Consider the following 15,843-nt stretch of genomic DNA (forward strand, 5'->3'; position numbering starts at 1 on the left):
GGTAATTCTTCCGATTGCCAGATATCTGTAATGATTTGAGTGAGTTTCTTGAGGGAGTTAGGTCCAAGATTTTTCAGAAGTTCCGCAATGATGCCATCTTCTCCGCATGTCCTATTGTTTTTAAGTTTGAGGATGTGGCCGCATCTTTCTTCCTCTGTCGGTGGTGGAGATTCTGCTAAAGTGTGCCTTGGGGGTTCTTGAGGGAGTCTTGTGAGGGGCTCTGGACAGTTGAGGAGATCAGCGAAGTAAAGTGCTAGTTCCTGACAATTTTCCTGATTACTGAGTGCAAGTTTTCCATCTGATCTTTTGAAAGCCAGGTTTTGAGGAGCATACCCACGGACTTGTCCTCCGAATTCCCTGTAGAAATCTCGTACGTTGTAGTTACGGAAGTTATCTTCAATCCAGTCCAGTTGTTGCTTCAAGTGTTTTCTCTTGACCTGCCTGATGATTTTGGCTACTCGTTTTCTAGTTTCATTGAAATATGTTTGGTTTTCTGGCGATTTCTTGCTGTTGTATTTCTGGAATGCTTTTCTTCGTTCCTTCAAGGCACGTTCACATTCAGAATTCCACCAAGGGTGTTTAGTATTCTTTATTTTTTATTATTATTGATATTATTATTTCAGTTGTATAGTTATTCTTAGTATTGTAAGCTGGAAGGTCTCCATTTGTAATATGAGTAATTGGTTTTGTACGAACGGATGGGTATACAGTGCTATTTCCAAGTCGGAAAGTTCCTATGAGTCATGTGAATAGCCCAGAGTCCGATGACGCGGCCTGGTTGTTATTGTCATGGGATCCGGAAGAGGTTCAGGGCGTTGTCTTGATACTATTCGTGATTGGATGGCCAGGATCAGTCTCGACGTATCATGTGAAAGAAGGGGGAAGCCGAGGTCTATATAGGCATGTGATAAAACTGCGAGTTTAAATAGTCGAAACCATGTCTCACATGTTCCAATCAACGGAGCGTGTTCATCATATGTTACTACCAGCAAACGATGACTTTCCACAGCCTTTTCCTTTTGATTAAATAAGAAAAACAATGCGTGCCGCAAATGTTCTTTTCCAGGCACAAACGTCGACATAATCACTGCACGATACAACACAGACGCTAGTGTCTGGCGGACTCAACTTGTGTGTGTTGGTAGGTTAATGTCAGACGAACAAACTGACGTTTGCGACAAATTCACACACTGCGTACTGTTTGCTGATGCAATGCCTTAGTGAAAACGGAAAAGACTTATGCATACACCTGGTAGTTTCCGCCTGGCTCTTTTACCGGAACATGGCGTGATAAATGTTTACAGCTTGTTTCACTGCAATTTACCTTCACTATATTCGTAAATGTCCGCCTCTGTGGTGTAGTGGTTAGCGTGATTAGCTGCCACCCCCGGAGGTCCGGGTTCGATTCCCGGCTCTGCCACGAAAATTTGAAAAGTGGTACGAGGGCTGGAACGGGGTCCACTCAGCCTCGGGAGGTCAACTGAGTAGAGGTGGGTTCGATTCCCACCTCAGCCATCCTCGAAGTGGTTTTCCGTGGTTTCCCACTTCACCTCCAGGTGAATGCCGGGATGGTACCTAACTTAAGGCCACGGCCGCTTCCTTCCATCATCCGTGTCTATCCCTTCCAATATTCCCATCCCTCCACAAGGCCCCTGCTCAGCATAGCAGGTGAGGCCACCTGGGCGAGGTACTGGTCATTCTCCCCAGTTGTATCCCCCGACCAAGAGTCTGAAGCTCCAGGACACTGCCGCTGAGGCGGTAGAGGTGGAATCCCCCGCTGAGTCCGAGGGAAAAGCCGACCCTGGAGGGTAAACAGATGATGATGATGATGATGATATTCGTAAATGTTAGGCTCAACGACATTCTCTTAGATTTCTAAAATATTTTATTTGTTTATTTATTATTTATTTATAGTATGGCTTTTTAGTACCGGGAGTGTCCGAGGCAGCCGCAGCTTCATAAGACAAGCTGCAGAGTGACCAGACTGAAAGATATAATATATTGCAATGAGCGATCCCATCCTTCGTACCTCCGTAAGTTTCTATATGATCCGCATGTCTTTGCAACACGGCTGGTCTATTCACGTGTATTAAAGGAGCTGTGTCGCTGAGACGTCCCACTTCTTGGAATCATTGACACATCCTCCCCAAACGCGACTGTAATCACACGCTCTCCTTTCTTGGACTATCACTCTCGTTTGGACGACATTGTTTAGTAGGATGTGAAAGGAAAAACCTGGCTTGAAATGTCACTGCTCCAGGTTGGCACCTTGCTATTATATAACACTGTGGCGGAGAATTATCTCAAAGGTTTTAACCAGGGCCTCTCAGGGTGATTGCACTGGTGCATTGAGCGGCGCAAGGTGCATAAGACGACTTCGCTAGGTTCACCAGAGTGCAGATCGCCCACTCCTTGATTTTGAGCAATAGCTCTGTCTCTGTCGCTCCGCCTGTTTTCCCCTTCCTCACTCGCTCTGCAGCGCTCCTCCACCCGAGCCCAGGTTAACCGAGTCGCCCCGAGACAAAACGCTGGTCCGAACGGAGCCGAGTCGGACCGATGCATGGTGCACAGAACCTCTGCGCCTCGTTTCGCATGCGTGAGATTTTGGTCGTTTGAGAGGCCCTGGTTTAAAAAGACCTCCATTCAATAAATATTTTAATAGGTAGTAGTTGTTCACTCTTCGTAATATAGCTGGCAAGATGAGACAACCCGTACAATTAATTACAATAATACATGAATGAACATTCCACAAGTAATCATGAAGATGTTTCTCCGAAATGGTAGTGAATTCTTCCTAGTTAGGTAGTCATGAAAATGAAAACAGGAACGTTAGTATTATGAGACGATATTCTCCCTCCTTTAAGAAAGCCGGCTGCCAAAGATGTATGCAGGTCTTGGAACCTCCGTAAATATGAATGTGTCGATACTAGATCAACATTTTTTTCGATAAGCGGAAGAAAGGCTTTTGTTTTTGACAAATTATAACTGTTTTTTTCCCTTACGAGTCAGTCATTTATATCATCGATGTTCCTCGAAATTGGGGTCTTACAAATTCAGATGTATACAATTATAGGATACCATTACCAAATAGAGGGGGGTTCGATTCCCGCCTGAGCCATCCTCGAAGTGGTTTTCCGTGGTTTCCCACTTCTCCTCCAGGCAAATGACGGGATGGTACCTAACTTAAGACCACGGCTGCTTTCTTCCCTCTTCCTTGTCTATCCCTTCCAATTTTCCCATCCCCCCAAAAGGCCCCTGTTCGGCATAGCAGGTGAGGCCGCCTCGGAGAGATACTGGTCCTCCTGCTCATGTTCATCCCCGAGCATATGGTTCACGCTCCAGGACACTGCCCTTGAGTCGGTAGAGGTGGGAACCCTCCCTGAGTCCGATGGAAAATCCGACCCTGGATGGTAAAAAGGATTAAGAAAGAAAGAAAGAAAGAAAGAAAGAAAGAAAGAAAGAAAGAAAGAAAGAGGTAGCAGTAGTAGTCATAATAGTAGTAGTATGAAGGAGCAATTAAATTATAGAGGGTATTATATCACTGATTTTTGTTTTATAATGTATTTGAAGATCTTGAACACGTGGATTAAAGCACGTACAGGTTATTGTTCTGACAGAAAGACAGGTAGTCTTTTAATTTGAACTTTGTTAAATAGATTAACACCAACACGCAATCGAGCATTGGATTTCAAGGTGCAAACAGGTTATAATATCGTGCTATCAGGTAACATTTTCATTCACATAATTATATTGGCGCTAAAGTATTTGGGGCAACTGGATGTATGATCCTGCAATTAATGTCATGATTATGAACGAACCTTGGGTTCCCTCATTAATATTCAAGACATCGAAATGTGTAGCGAAGTATTATATGTGATGACGTCACACTTCATGTATAAATCACGTTGTTTACAGTGTGTCGGGCTCAAAACATAACCCACTTCATCATATCTGCTAAGTAGGTCTGTATTCCTAGGATAAGAACATTGTTACCGTCAGTCATGACACCAATTGGGTGACCTACACACTGACACGTAGAGAGAGATAGCTAGTGCTACTTATTTCTTAAACTTACAACTCTAATTTACAAATAATGTTCTTTAGAAGTTTGGACAAAGAGACCCAAGAGTACCTACAACTACTGCGTTGGTACTGCTACCTTCACTACCGCTTGTGTCATGTGGCCTATGTACAGGCATGGATTTTTCGCGTTAACTGTAAACGCACAAATAATTATTTGAAGAGATTCTGTCATATCTTAACGAATCATACGATTCTGGTTAAGAAAATACTGATTTTGTTTTTGACAATTACAGCGAATTAAAGTGATAAGACTAGTTTAAAGCGAAATTTACTTATTTTGCGATCATTCCAAAACTGCAGCGAAATTCATGGAAAATAATGAACTTTAAATTGTTTTCCAATATCACGTGTGTGAAGGGAAACTGTAGACAGAATAAAGATTTCTCAATTCGACAGAAATGCATATAAGGAAATCCCTTTAATGGTACGGCTATATAGGGCGAAAGGGCAATTTGTTATGTGATATGGATTGGGGCTATATTATAATCCAAATCAAGATTACGTAAGGAATAATGAATGATTTTCAATATTGTTTCTCTTTAAATATCTATTTTTCACATAAATAAACAATTCACAAATCGCATGAACGAGACTTTTTTATAAATAATTTTAGAAAATGATTACAGCAGGTGAGACGACTGAGCGGTTAAGGGTGCGCATCTGTGAGCTTGCATCCGAGAGATAGTGAGTTCGAACCCCACTGTCGGCAGCCCTGAATCTGGTTTTCGGTGGTTTCCCATTTTCACACCAGGTAAATGCTGGGACTGTCCCTTAATTAAGGCCACGGCCTCTTCCTTACCACTCTTAGCCCTTTCCCATCCCATCATCGTAATAAGACCTATCTTTGTCGGAGCGACGAAAAGCAGAATTGTAAAAAAAAAAAAAAAAAAAAAAAAAAAAATTACAGCGAAATCAAGTCCTATTTCGCGAATTAACGCGAAAAATTGTTTCCTTCTCGTGAAATCGAACTAAATTATTCCGAAAAATCATGCCTCTAAGCCTGTGTAATATAATTGCTGCGGTCATTTCCAAAGTGACGTAAATCCATGAAATGAAAATGCATAAATCATTATTTTTATTTTCTTATAATGTTAATGTATTTTAATTCAGCCAGGCTGGGTGGCTCAGACGGTTGATGCTCTGGCCTCAACTTGACAGGTTCGACCCTGGCTCAGACCGGTGGCATTTGAAGGCGCTCAAATACGTCAGCCTCGTGTCGGTAGATTTACTAGTAGGTAAAAGAACTCCTGCGAGAATAAATTCCGGCACCTCGGGGTCTCTGAAAACCGTAAAAGTAGTTATTGGAACGTAAAGCCAATAACATTATTATTATTATTATTATTATTATTATTATTATTATTATTATTATTATTATTATTATTATTATTATTATTAAGATTGACATCAGAAAGGGCATCCGGACGTAAAAACGCGCTACGAAGAACCTCGCTTCATACTGTACCCGGCAGAGGAACGGTGCAAGGATGGAAAATACATACATACCGTTAGAAATACTGAGAAAAATCGAAGAACGACAGAAAAATGTTGTAGCACATTGTATTGATCGTTAGGAAAAGTAATTTCTTGCGTGAATCAAGACTTACTACAGTCGAAATCGTTTATTTCGACATGGGTTTTAACGACGTCCGTCCGTCCGGTCTGTCTACATCCTACTGTATATAGTCTACATGCTGTATTGAAAAATCGCTTAGTACGACATATCGTATAAATCGACTATTTTGATCACATTTTTGGAGAAATGTATCTTCTATAATGTCCAATGTTGATTTTTGTTTGTTACCCATTTGGAAATAATTGCTAACAACAATTTAACGCTTAATACTGTATGTTTCAAACCAGTCTGTTAAATAGTCTAGTCAAGGCACTGTGAAGATGTTGCAAAAGGAATGGAAAGTGGCACACAATATGACGATTAGAAAATTGGGAAACAAATGTCAGCATCGGGAAGGAAATGGTGGTATCACACGGAACGATTGGTACAATTTGAAAGGGCAGAGAGAAAATACAGTCTCTTCTCGAAGACAATTCCTGAAAAAAAGCGACCCATATCATCTGAGCACAAAGATATTGAAGCATCTTTACTTTGGTGGTTTAAGCAGCTAAGAACAAAATAATAATGTGCCGATCATTGGACCAGCTCTTTAAGTGAAAGCCAGTGAATCTCCTCACAGTCACGCTCCACTAATACTGTGCTGCAAATACAGTACTTATTACAGTTACTGGTACGTTTCTTTTTGGAAGTTTTAATGTAGTTCTGTTCGTTAACCATGTGAGTGTGCAGCCTAACATACACTATGTGATCAAAAGTATCCGGACACCTAGCCGAACATGACGTAGAAGTTCGTGGCGCCCTCCATCGGTAATGCTGGAATTGGTGTTGGCCCACCCTTAGCCTTCCACTCTCGCAGGCATACGTTCAATCAGGTGCTGAAAGGTGTCTTGGGAAATGGCAGCCCATTCTTCACGGAATGCTGCACTGAGGAGAGGTAGCGATGTCGGTCGGAGAGGTCTGGCACGAAGTCGGCGTTCCGAAACATCCCAAAGGTGTTCTATAGGATTCAGGTCGGGACTCTGTGCAGGTCAGTCCATTACAGGGATGTTATTGTCGTGTAACCATTCCGCCACAGGCCGTGCGTTATGAATAGGTACTCGATCGTGTTGAAAGATGCAATCACCATCCCCGAAGTGCTCTTTAACAGTGGGAAGCAAGAAGGTGCTTAAAACATCAATGTAGGCCTGTGCTGTTATAGTGCCACGCAAAACAACAAGGGGTGCAAGCCACCGTCATGAAAAGCACGACCACACCATAATACCACCGCCTCCGAATTATACTGTTGACACTACACACGCTGGCAGATGACGTTCTCCGGGGATTCGCCATACCTGCACCCTGCCATCGGATCGCCACATTGTGTACCGTGATTCATCACTCCACACAACGTTTTACCACTGTTCAATCGTCCAATGTTTACGCTCCTTACACCAAGCGAGGCGTCGTTTGGCATTGACCTGCGTGACGTGTGGCTTATGGGCAGCCGCTCGACCATGAAATCCAAGTTTTCTCACCTCCCGCCGAACTGTCATAGTACTTAGAGCGGATCCTGATGCAGTTTGGAATTCCTGTATGATGGTCCGGATAGATGCCTGCCTATTACACTTGATGACCCTGTTCAACTGTCGGCGGTCTCTGTCAGTCAGTTTCGTGTTGTTTCCATTTCATTATCACATCAGAAACAGTGGACCTAGGGATGTTTAGGAGTGTGGAAATCTCGCGTACAGACTTCTGACACAAGTGACGCCCAATCACCTGACCACGTTCAAAGTCCTTGAGTTCCGCGGTGCGCCGCATTCTGCTCTCTCACGATGACTGATGACTACTGAGGTGGCTGATATGGAGTACCTGGCACCAGATAGCAGCATAATGCACCTAAGATGAAACACGTATGTTTTTGGGGGTGTCCGGATACTGTTGATCACATAGTGTATATGATATTTTTAGCAAAAAAGGAAAAGCAGTTTGCGGGACTATCACCTTGTGATTGGCGGTTCCTTCCGGGTCGTTATAACCTATTTCGACTGTATTTTCATTTATTACTTCTATATACATCCTGGCATTGTGTTTTACAAATATTGTATTCATGGAAATGATGGCAATTATCTCATATAATTTGGAGCTCGGGTGTTTTGGAGGTAAATCATTAAGTGACGCATGTTCTGATTTTGTCGTGCTACTTGTCACCCTTTAGGCATCCGAATGTTGGCCGGTCACAGTCAAACGTGGGCAAGCTCTACATGTCATGCAAATGGGACTGCTCCTATGGATACTACGCGCGCCTAGACCAGTGGTTTTCAAAGTGCGGTACGCGTACTACTAGGGGTACGCAAATTTATCGTACAGTAGCTTCTATCTCTTTTCAGTGACCACTTCAGAAAAGAGTTGAGGTTGCTCATTTTCAGTAAAATCTACTTTTAGATTTAGGATTTTTGTCTACCACTACACAGAGTCGCCTTTCAAAGCTATTAATTCTGAAATATGTGCCAGTTTGTACTTCCCATTAAATAGATACGTAAAAATGCTTACTTATGCTGCATTGCTTTTTTAAAATTTGTTTTCCATAATCCACTCATTCACTTAAAATTTCTTCAGTAGCAGTGTATACAGAGTGAAGCGAAATTCGCGCACTCGGGCGTCGCAGCGCGACTCCTCACATGCCAGCAATAAAAAAATGTCTCTCACGAAAGTTCGTCCTGCGAGTATATCCGGCAGAAAAAGGACGTTGAAGAGAGGCAATCTAGCAACACTGTAACCACTTGTACAGTAACTCTGTGAGCACGTTTCAGCAAAGCTGTACAGTTGGTGCAGTGGGTAGAGTTTTGGGGTAGCATACAGGAGGTCGAGGGGTCGATCCTGGATTGAGGCATATGTTTTTTATTTCGTAAATGTAGTCCAGGTGGTATGGTGTCTGGCATCTTAATAGTGAACAGCGAATAAATTCACGCCCACGACGTGGAATGGGCGTCTTTCAAAGCTTCTTCTTTCTTTCACAATCTTTTCTTCCCTCGGACTCAGCGAGGGATCCCACCTCTACCGCCTCAAGGGCAGTGTCCTGGAGCTTCAGACTCTGGGACGGGGGATACAACTGGGGAGGATGGCCTGTACCTCGCCCAGGCGGCCTCACCTGCTATGCTGAACAGGGGCCTTGTGTAGGGACGGGAAGACGGGAAGGGATAGACAAGGAAGAGGGAAGGAAGCGGCCGTGGCCTTAAGGTAGGTACCATCCCGGCATTTGCCTGGAGGAGAAATGGGAAACCACGGAAAACCACTTCGAGGATGGCTGAGGTGGGAATCAAACCCACCTCTACTCAGTTGACCTCCCGAGGCTGGTGGACCCCGTTCCAGCCCTCGTACTACTTTTCAAATTTCGTGGCAGAGCCGACAATCAAACCCGGGCCTCCGGGGGTGGCATCTAATCACACAAACGAACTAACGCTGACCAATGAAAACGATTGTTCGTGCATTTCTACGATCGTGGTATCTAAGTGCAAATGGGTTCTAGCGGACCCGCTGCAATCACTCTTGACGATTAACATGCTAGATACCATACCACCTGGACTCCATTAACAAAATAAAAAAAACATACGCCTCAACCCAGGATCGACCACTCGACCTCCTGCATGCTAACCCAAAACTCTATGCACTGCAACAACTGTACAGCATGGCTCTTATGTGCTGACAGAGGTAGTTACTCTACAAGTGGTTACAGTGTTGCCAGATTGCCACTCTTCAACGGCCCTTTTCTGCCGGATATACTCGCAGGTCGAACTTTTGTGAGAGACATTTTTTTATTGCTGGCATATGAGGTGTCGCGCTGCGACGCCTGAGTGCGAGAATTTCGCTTCACCCTGTATAGTACAACAGTAATTGTTACTTTAAATACTCGTATATACATCGGTGTCCGCCTCTGTGGTGTAGTGGTTAGTGTGATTAGCTGCCACCCCCGGAGGCCCGGGTTCGATTCCCGGGTCTGCCACGAAATTTGAAATTGGTACGAGGGCTGGAACGGGGTCCACTCAGCCTCGGGAGGTCAACTGAGTAGAGGTGGGTTCGATTCCCACCTCAGCCATCCTGGAAGTGGTTTTCCGTGGTTTCCCACTTCTCCTCCAGGCAAATGCCGGGATGGTACCTAACTTAAGGCCACGGCCGCTTCCTTCCCTCATCCTTGCCTATCCCTTCCAAACTTCCCATCCCCCTACAAGGCCCCTGTTCACCATAGCAGGTGAGGCCGCCTGGGCGAGGTACTGTTCATACTTCCCAGTTGTATCCCCCGACCACGAGTCTGAAGCTCCAGGACACTGCCCTTGAGGCGGTAGAGGTGGGATCCCTCGCTGAGTCCGAGGGAAAAGCCGAACCTGGAGGGTAAACAGATGATGATGATGATATACATCGGTGCTAGGCAATGAAAACCTCTTAATTCCACTCACGAGAAAACCACGTTTCTCCAGCAGTCTCGTGAAGGCTTGACGCGTTGCCTGAGAAGGGAACAGTTCCCCGAAGGGATTGCGAGGTCTCCTTTGCCCACCAACGATATATACACTGGGGAACAGGAAGGTGTAGCGGTTTAGCTGCTCTCCTGTCATCCCGGCGAACGTTGTTTGATTCCCGGTGCTGCTGGGGTGGGCTTTTCAGTTGAGACACCCGTAGTGTCAGGAGGGGCATGCGACATAAACATATTTCATGCCTCAGTGCGTCAAGGTACCCTGAGAAAGCGGAAGAATCGGGAGGTCAACTGAGTAGAGGTGGGTTCGATTCCCACCTCAGCCATCCTGGAAGTGGTTTTCCGTGGTTTCCCACTTCTCCTCCAAGCGAATGCCGGGATGGTACCTAACTTAAGGCCACGGCCGCTTCCTTCCCTCCTCCTTGCCTATCCTTTCCAATCTTCCCATCCCTTCACAAGGCCCCTGTTCAGCATAGCAGGTGAGGCCGCCTAGGCGAGGTACTGGTCATACTCCCCAGTTGTATCCCCCGACCAAGAGTCTGAAGCTCCAGGACACTGCCCTTGAGGCGGTAGAGGTGGGATCCCTCGCTAAGTCCGAGGGAAAAACCAAACCTGGAGGGTAAACAGATGATGATGATGATATTATACCAATGAATGAGCACGGCAGCTCTAAAGGTACATCATTTCAAAGGGCATTTTTGCTCCACTCAATTACACCATAGGAGACTCAGCTCCAAAATTTACACATTCCATCCCTTCAAAGGCACAAGTTTCTTATTCGAATTCTACACTAGATAAACTTCAAAACAGTGCTTACTGCCATTTCAGCTCAACAATCTATTACACACTCGTCCATAATTAACGACACTTTAAACGGAGACATTAAATGCCCACTCTAAACGGCCTTAATGTACAAAAGAAAAGGTTTAAGAAATCGGCCATGAACAAAATTCTAGCAAGCGAAACTCTTGCTTTTGAAAGACACTAAAAATCCTATATGGGGTTATGGCCCGAAGTTATGGATGCTACCCCTATACTACAGAGGATGACTAGATGGTGAAATATTAAGTTCCAAAATGGTTTGAAGAATTTAGAAACTCATAGTCACCCCTACACCGAGTTGAATGGGAATTAATAGATGGTGAACACTCGTTATTCCCTAAGTTACATATTTCCCAGCCGGGATTTGAATAGCGTTGTTAGACTTGCCTGAAAATTTGCATTTAATAGATTATATTAAACTTTAGAAATTTACATTAAGAAAGAATTTTGAAACCTTCCCCTCAAGTTAACTTTCTGGAGCTATCACATTTTTAAAAGATGTCTACCATTACCTTGAGCTGGCGGGCCTTCCGACAACAGGCAAGGATTCCCCTGCCTCCATTTACACCGTATGCACTGCAATACTAGAGCGAAGAAGATGACAAAATGGCCCACAAGCGCCCAGCTTATATAGCATAGGGGAAAGTACACACCCCAAATTTTAATTGGCTACATAAATATTTACAAAAAATTCTGATTGGCCAATAATGTACGGAAAAGGGAGGCTTAGAAGTGCTGACACCCCCAACACATTAATAAAAACAATATACAAACACTTCAGGTTCACAAATCATGAAAATAGAACATTCCCTTAATATTTAATTGCCCGTCCTCCCACTAGAGGGGCCACATGAGTCGATAGTAGAGACATCTGAAGATTAAAGGTCCAATCTTCTTAAACTTCTTTAGATACACAGTTCAGGATTTACATCACAGATAGCCTTCTAAAAGACGCACAGTTCAAATACACGGAAAAGGTGTACCCCGGTATTATTATTATTATTATTATTATTATTATTATTATTATTATTATTATTATTATTATTATTATTATTATTATTATTGCAGTTAATATTATTTGGCACCCAGCAACAATCATTTGTTATTCCTGGTATAATTGCAATATACTCGTACTCATGGATACGAAGGTAAAATAAAAGGATTTTGGGGGTACGCCAACCAACCCCAAAAGTCCCTCCAAGGGGTAACACAGAAGAACACCAAATTTTGTTTTGAAACAAGGTCCAAGTTATGATGTTGATATAGAAATAAATTGCAGGAGGATTTACAAACAAGTTTCTTAAATTGGTTGGATCCAGTTTCAAAATTCTTTGTCATAACTTTGATGTTAAGTTTTTATGCTTGTAGTAGTTGAATTCAGAAGGAAAACTTTTAATTCTTGAAAGGAAAAAAATCTTTTAAGTCCACCAAATATTGCAATTGAATTCCAAACATGTAGTAATTGTTGATATGAAATGTCCATGTGGCTGATTAAGTTGATTAAGTTTGACGGCCAGACCAGCCGCCGCTGCTTGTGTCCAGAGGAGGCCGCTCGGACCCCTCAAGTACCCTGAGATACCGCTCGCCCGCACCATGAGAGGGGTAGAGGTGATGAAGCACGCCGCACACGCGGCGAATGTTTACAGACCGCGGGCAAGAAGCAGGTGGTGCGCCGCACATCAGCCTTGGCCGGGAGGAGGGCTCCGGCTCGCCGTACACTGGTTGTCCTCACTGAAGTAGATCGGGCCCGTGCTCTACACCAGGAGAGGCACGGCGTCGCGCGGCTGCGGGGGCACTGAAACATTAAGATCTCGGCGGCAGAATTTGTTGGACCAAAATGATTTTCGGGTACAGTACTTGTGGAGGAGCTGAGGGGCCAGCGGCTTGGAAATATTATTTCATTTTAAATAGCCACTGTGTGTTGTTGAGCAGGAGACGGGAGCGTGGTAATGGCCATGGTAAGGACAGGTTAGCAGTTTAGCTGGTCGGGGCAGGTTGTACAATGAACATTAGAACATAATTCCAAGGGCAGAAGGCCTCAAACTGAAACCAAAATATAACCTTCAGATTTCTTTCCAAATGGAAAGAAAAAACTAAAAAAGAGCTAAGTTAGTGCTGAAATTACACCGGTTTCACCTGGGACAGGTGGCTGGATTGCTTAATAACAACGTAACCGGCGTAAGAAAATCTAGGATTATGCACGGCCCATAAAATCTGGGGAAAAGCTTGCCCGCGGGAACAAAATTTTTGACCATCAACTGGTCACCTACCTTCAAATTGGTGGGTCTCCGTCCACGATCATATCTTTCCCTAACCTTTTCATGAGACACTTTAAGATTGGCTTTATCCTTCGTCCAAAGATCTTTAATATTATCTGGATCTATTGTCTCAGGTAGAATATCACTAAGAGACCAAAGGTTAGAGAGCGGCGTGTTGGGAACAAATTTGAACATCAAAGAAGCTGGAGTAAACTTATGAGATTCATGAACCGCCGAATTCAAAGCAAAAGCTAACCAATGCAGGGACGTGTCCCACCTAGAATGATCTTCATGATGATAGGCAATCAGTGCCGACCTCAAATTACGATTAACCCGTTCAGCCAGAGATGGTTGAGGATAATAAGCAGAAGTAGTCACATGCGAGATGGCTAGATCAAAACAAAATTTACAGAAAAGATTTGAAGTGAAAGCTTTAGCATTGTCGGACACGATGTATTGACAAGGACCAAAAGACGCAAAAATGGAATTTAAACAGGAAATGGTGGATTGAGCGGTAGCCAGCTTAGTCGAAAATAACCAAGAAAATCTTGTAAAACCTTCTACACATACAAGGATGAACTTGTTGGCATTCCCCTTTGACTGGGGAAAGGGTCCTACGTAATCGATGTAGAGACGTTCCATGGGGCGCGACGCTTGATGAGAAGACAAGAGGCCTACCTTGGTGGACATGGTTGGTTTACTAAGCAAACAAGATTTACAAGCTTTAACTAGTTCACGAATTTCACCGTCCATACCCTTCCAGATAAACATTTCACGGATCTTTTCCCGGGTTTTGAAGATGCCTAAATGCCCCCCTAATGGGGTCTCATGATAGTACTTGAAGATCATTGGCACGAGAACAGCTGGAACTACTACCTTAATCTTCTTATCATGCCTCGATGGGCAACATAAACCACCATTCCTCAAAACATAAGGGACGACATGTTCCCCAGAAGAAAGGGTTTCCATAATGGGAGCCAGCGTCGGATCTTCCCGTTGATATTTCTCAAAATCCCTAAACAACATGGGAGCATCAGTTAAAATGGGTTTAACCTCAGGCCGTATGGACTCAGGAGATGAAGAACTATCAACCAGTTCATGGGTTTCTACATTATTGGAAAACATACGGCTTAGCCCGTCTGCCACAACATTTTCAGTACCTCGAATATGCCTCACGTCGAATTGGAAGGCAGAAATTCTGATGGCCCACCTGGCTATGCGACCAGTACGTCGCGGCCTACCTAATACCCAACTTAAGGCTTGGTTATCTGTCTCCAAGTCAAATTTGACATGTTTCAGATAAAGACGGAACTTTTCTAAGGCAAATAAGACTGCCAAACCTTCGAGCTCATAGATGGAATACTTGGCTTCTTGAGCCGATAGAGTCCTAGAGGCATAGGCGATGGGGCGCCTCCCTAGTTCAGTCTCTTGAAGAAGGACTGCAGCTACCGCCAACGACGACGCGTCGGTTTGGACGATGAATTTCTTGGAGAAATCGGGCATGGCCAGAACAGGGGCGTTACACAGAGCTAATTTGAGATCTTCAAAAGCGGCTTGTTGAGAAGGTCCCCACTCAAATTTGACGCCTTTCCTACGGAGTAAGTTCAAGGGCGCTGCTCTATTGGCGAAATTTGGAATAAATTTCCTGAAGAAATTCACCATACCAATGAACCTAGCAACACCTTTGATGTCCTTGGGAGGCTTGAAATCACGGATGGCCTGTGTTCTAGAGTGATCGACGGCGACACCATCGGGCGACAAAATATGCCCTAGGAATGACATGGAGGGCTTAGCGAAGGCAACCTTGGACAACTTCACAGTTAACCCAGCCTTACGGAGGCGATTGAGAACTTCTTTCAGATGATCTAGATGTTCTTCGAAGGTCTCCGAAAATACGACATCATCCAGGTAATGATACAAGTACTCAAATTTGATGTCGGAGAAGACCTTGTCTAGCAGTCTCGTAAGCACAGCTGCTCCCGTGGGGAGCCCGAAAGGCACGCGGTTGTATTCATACAAATTCCAATCCGTGGCAAACGCCGTCAGGTGTTTAGATTCCTCTGCTAACGGTATCTGATTATAAGCCTGGTTAAGATCTAGGATAGTAAAGAACTTAGCCTTACGAAACCATGAAAAACACGAGTGAAGGTCTGGAAGGGGCACAGATTGTAACACCACCTTCCGATTGAGAGCCCTATAATCAATCATAGGCCTGAGGCCACCTTGGGGTTTCGGGACTAGAAAAATAAGCGAAGAATACGCCGGCTTAGAGGGCCGAATAATACCGTCCTTCAGCATCTGATCAATGATTTCCTTCAGCGCCTTCCTTTTAGGTGGAGATAGCCTGTAAGGTGGAAAACGGACAGGAATCGAATCCGTAACCTCAATCTTGTATTCGATAAGGTCAGTAACACCAAGAGTATCAGAGAACACCTCTGGAAACGACTGACACAGCTTACGAATACTATCAGCCTGCTCCTCAGGTAGATGTCTAAGGTCTAACAACATCTCATCCTGGGTAGGCGAAACAGATGAACATGACACAGAACTACATTTAAGTAAAGGGATTTTACAATTAGAAGCAAATTTGAATGTGCACGACTTGCTCTGAAGATCGAGCACTAGACCAGTATGGGACATGAAGTCGGCTCCCAATATAATGG

The sequence above is a fragment of the Anabrus simplex genome, chromosome 8 (assembly GCF_040414725.1).
Source record: "Anabrus simplex isolate iqAnaSimp1 chromosome 8, ASM4041472v1, whole genome shotgun sequence".
Taxonomy (NCBI): domain Eukaryota; kingdom Metazoa; phylum Arthropoda; class Insecta; order Orthoptera; family Tettigoniidae; genus Anabrus; species Anabrus simplex.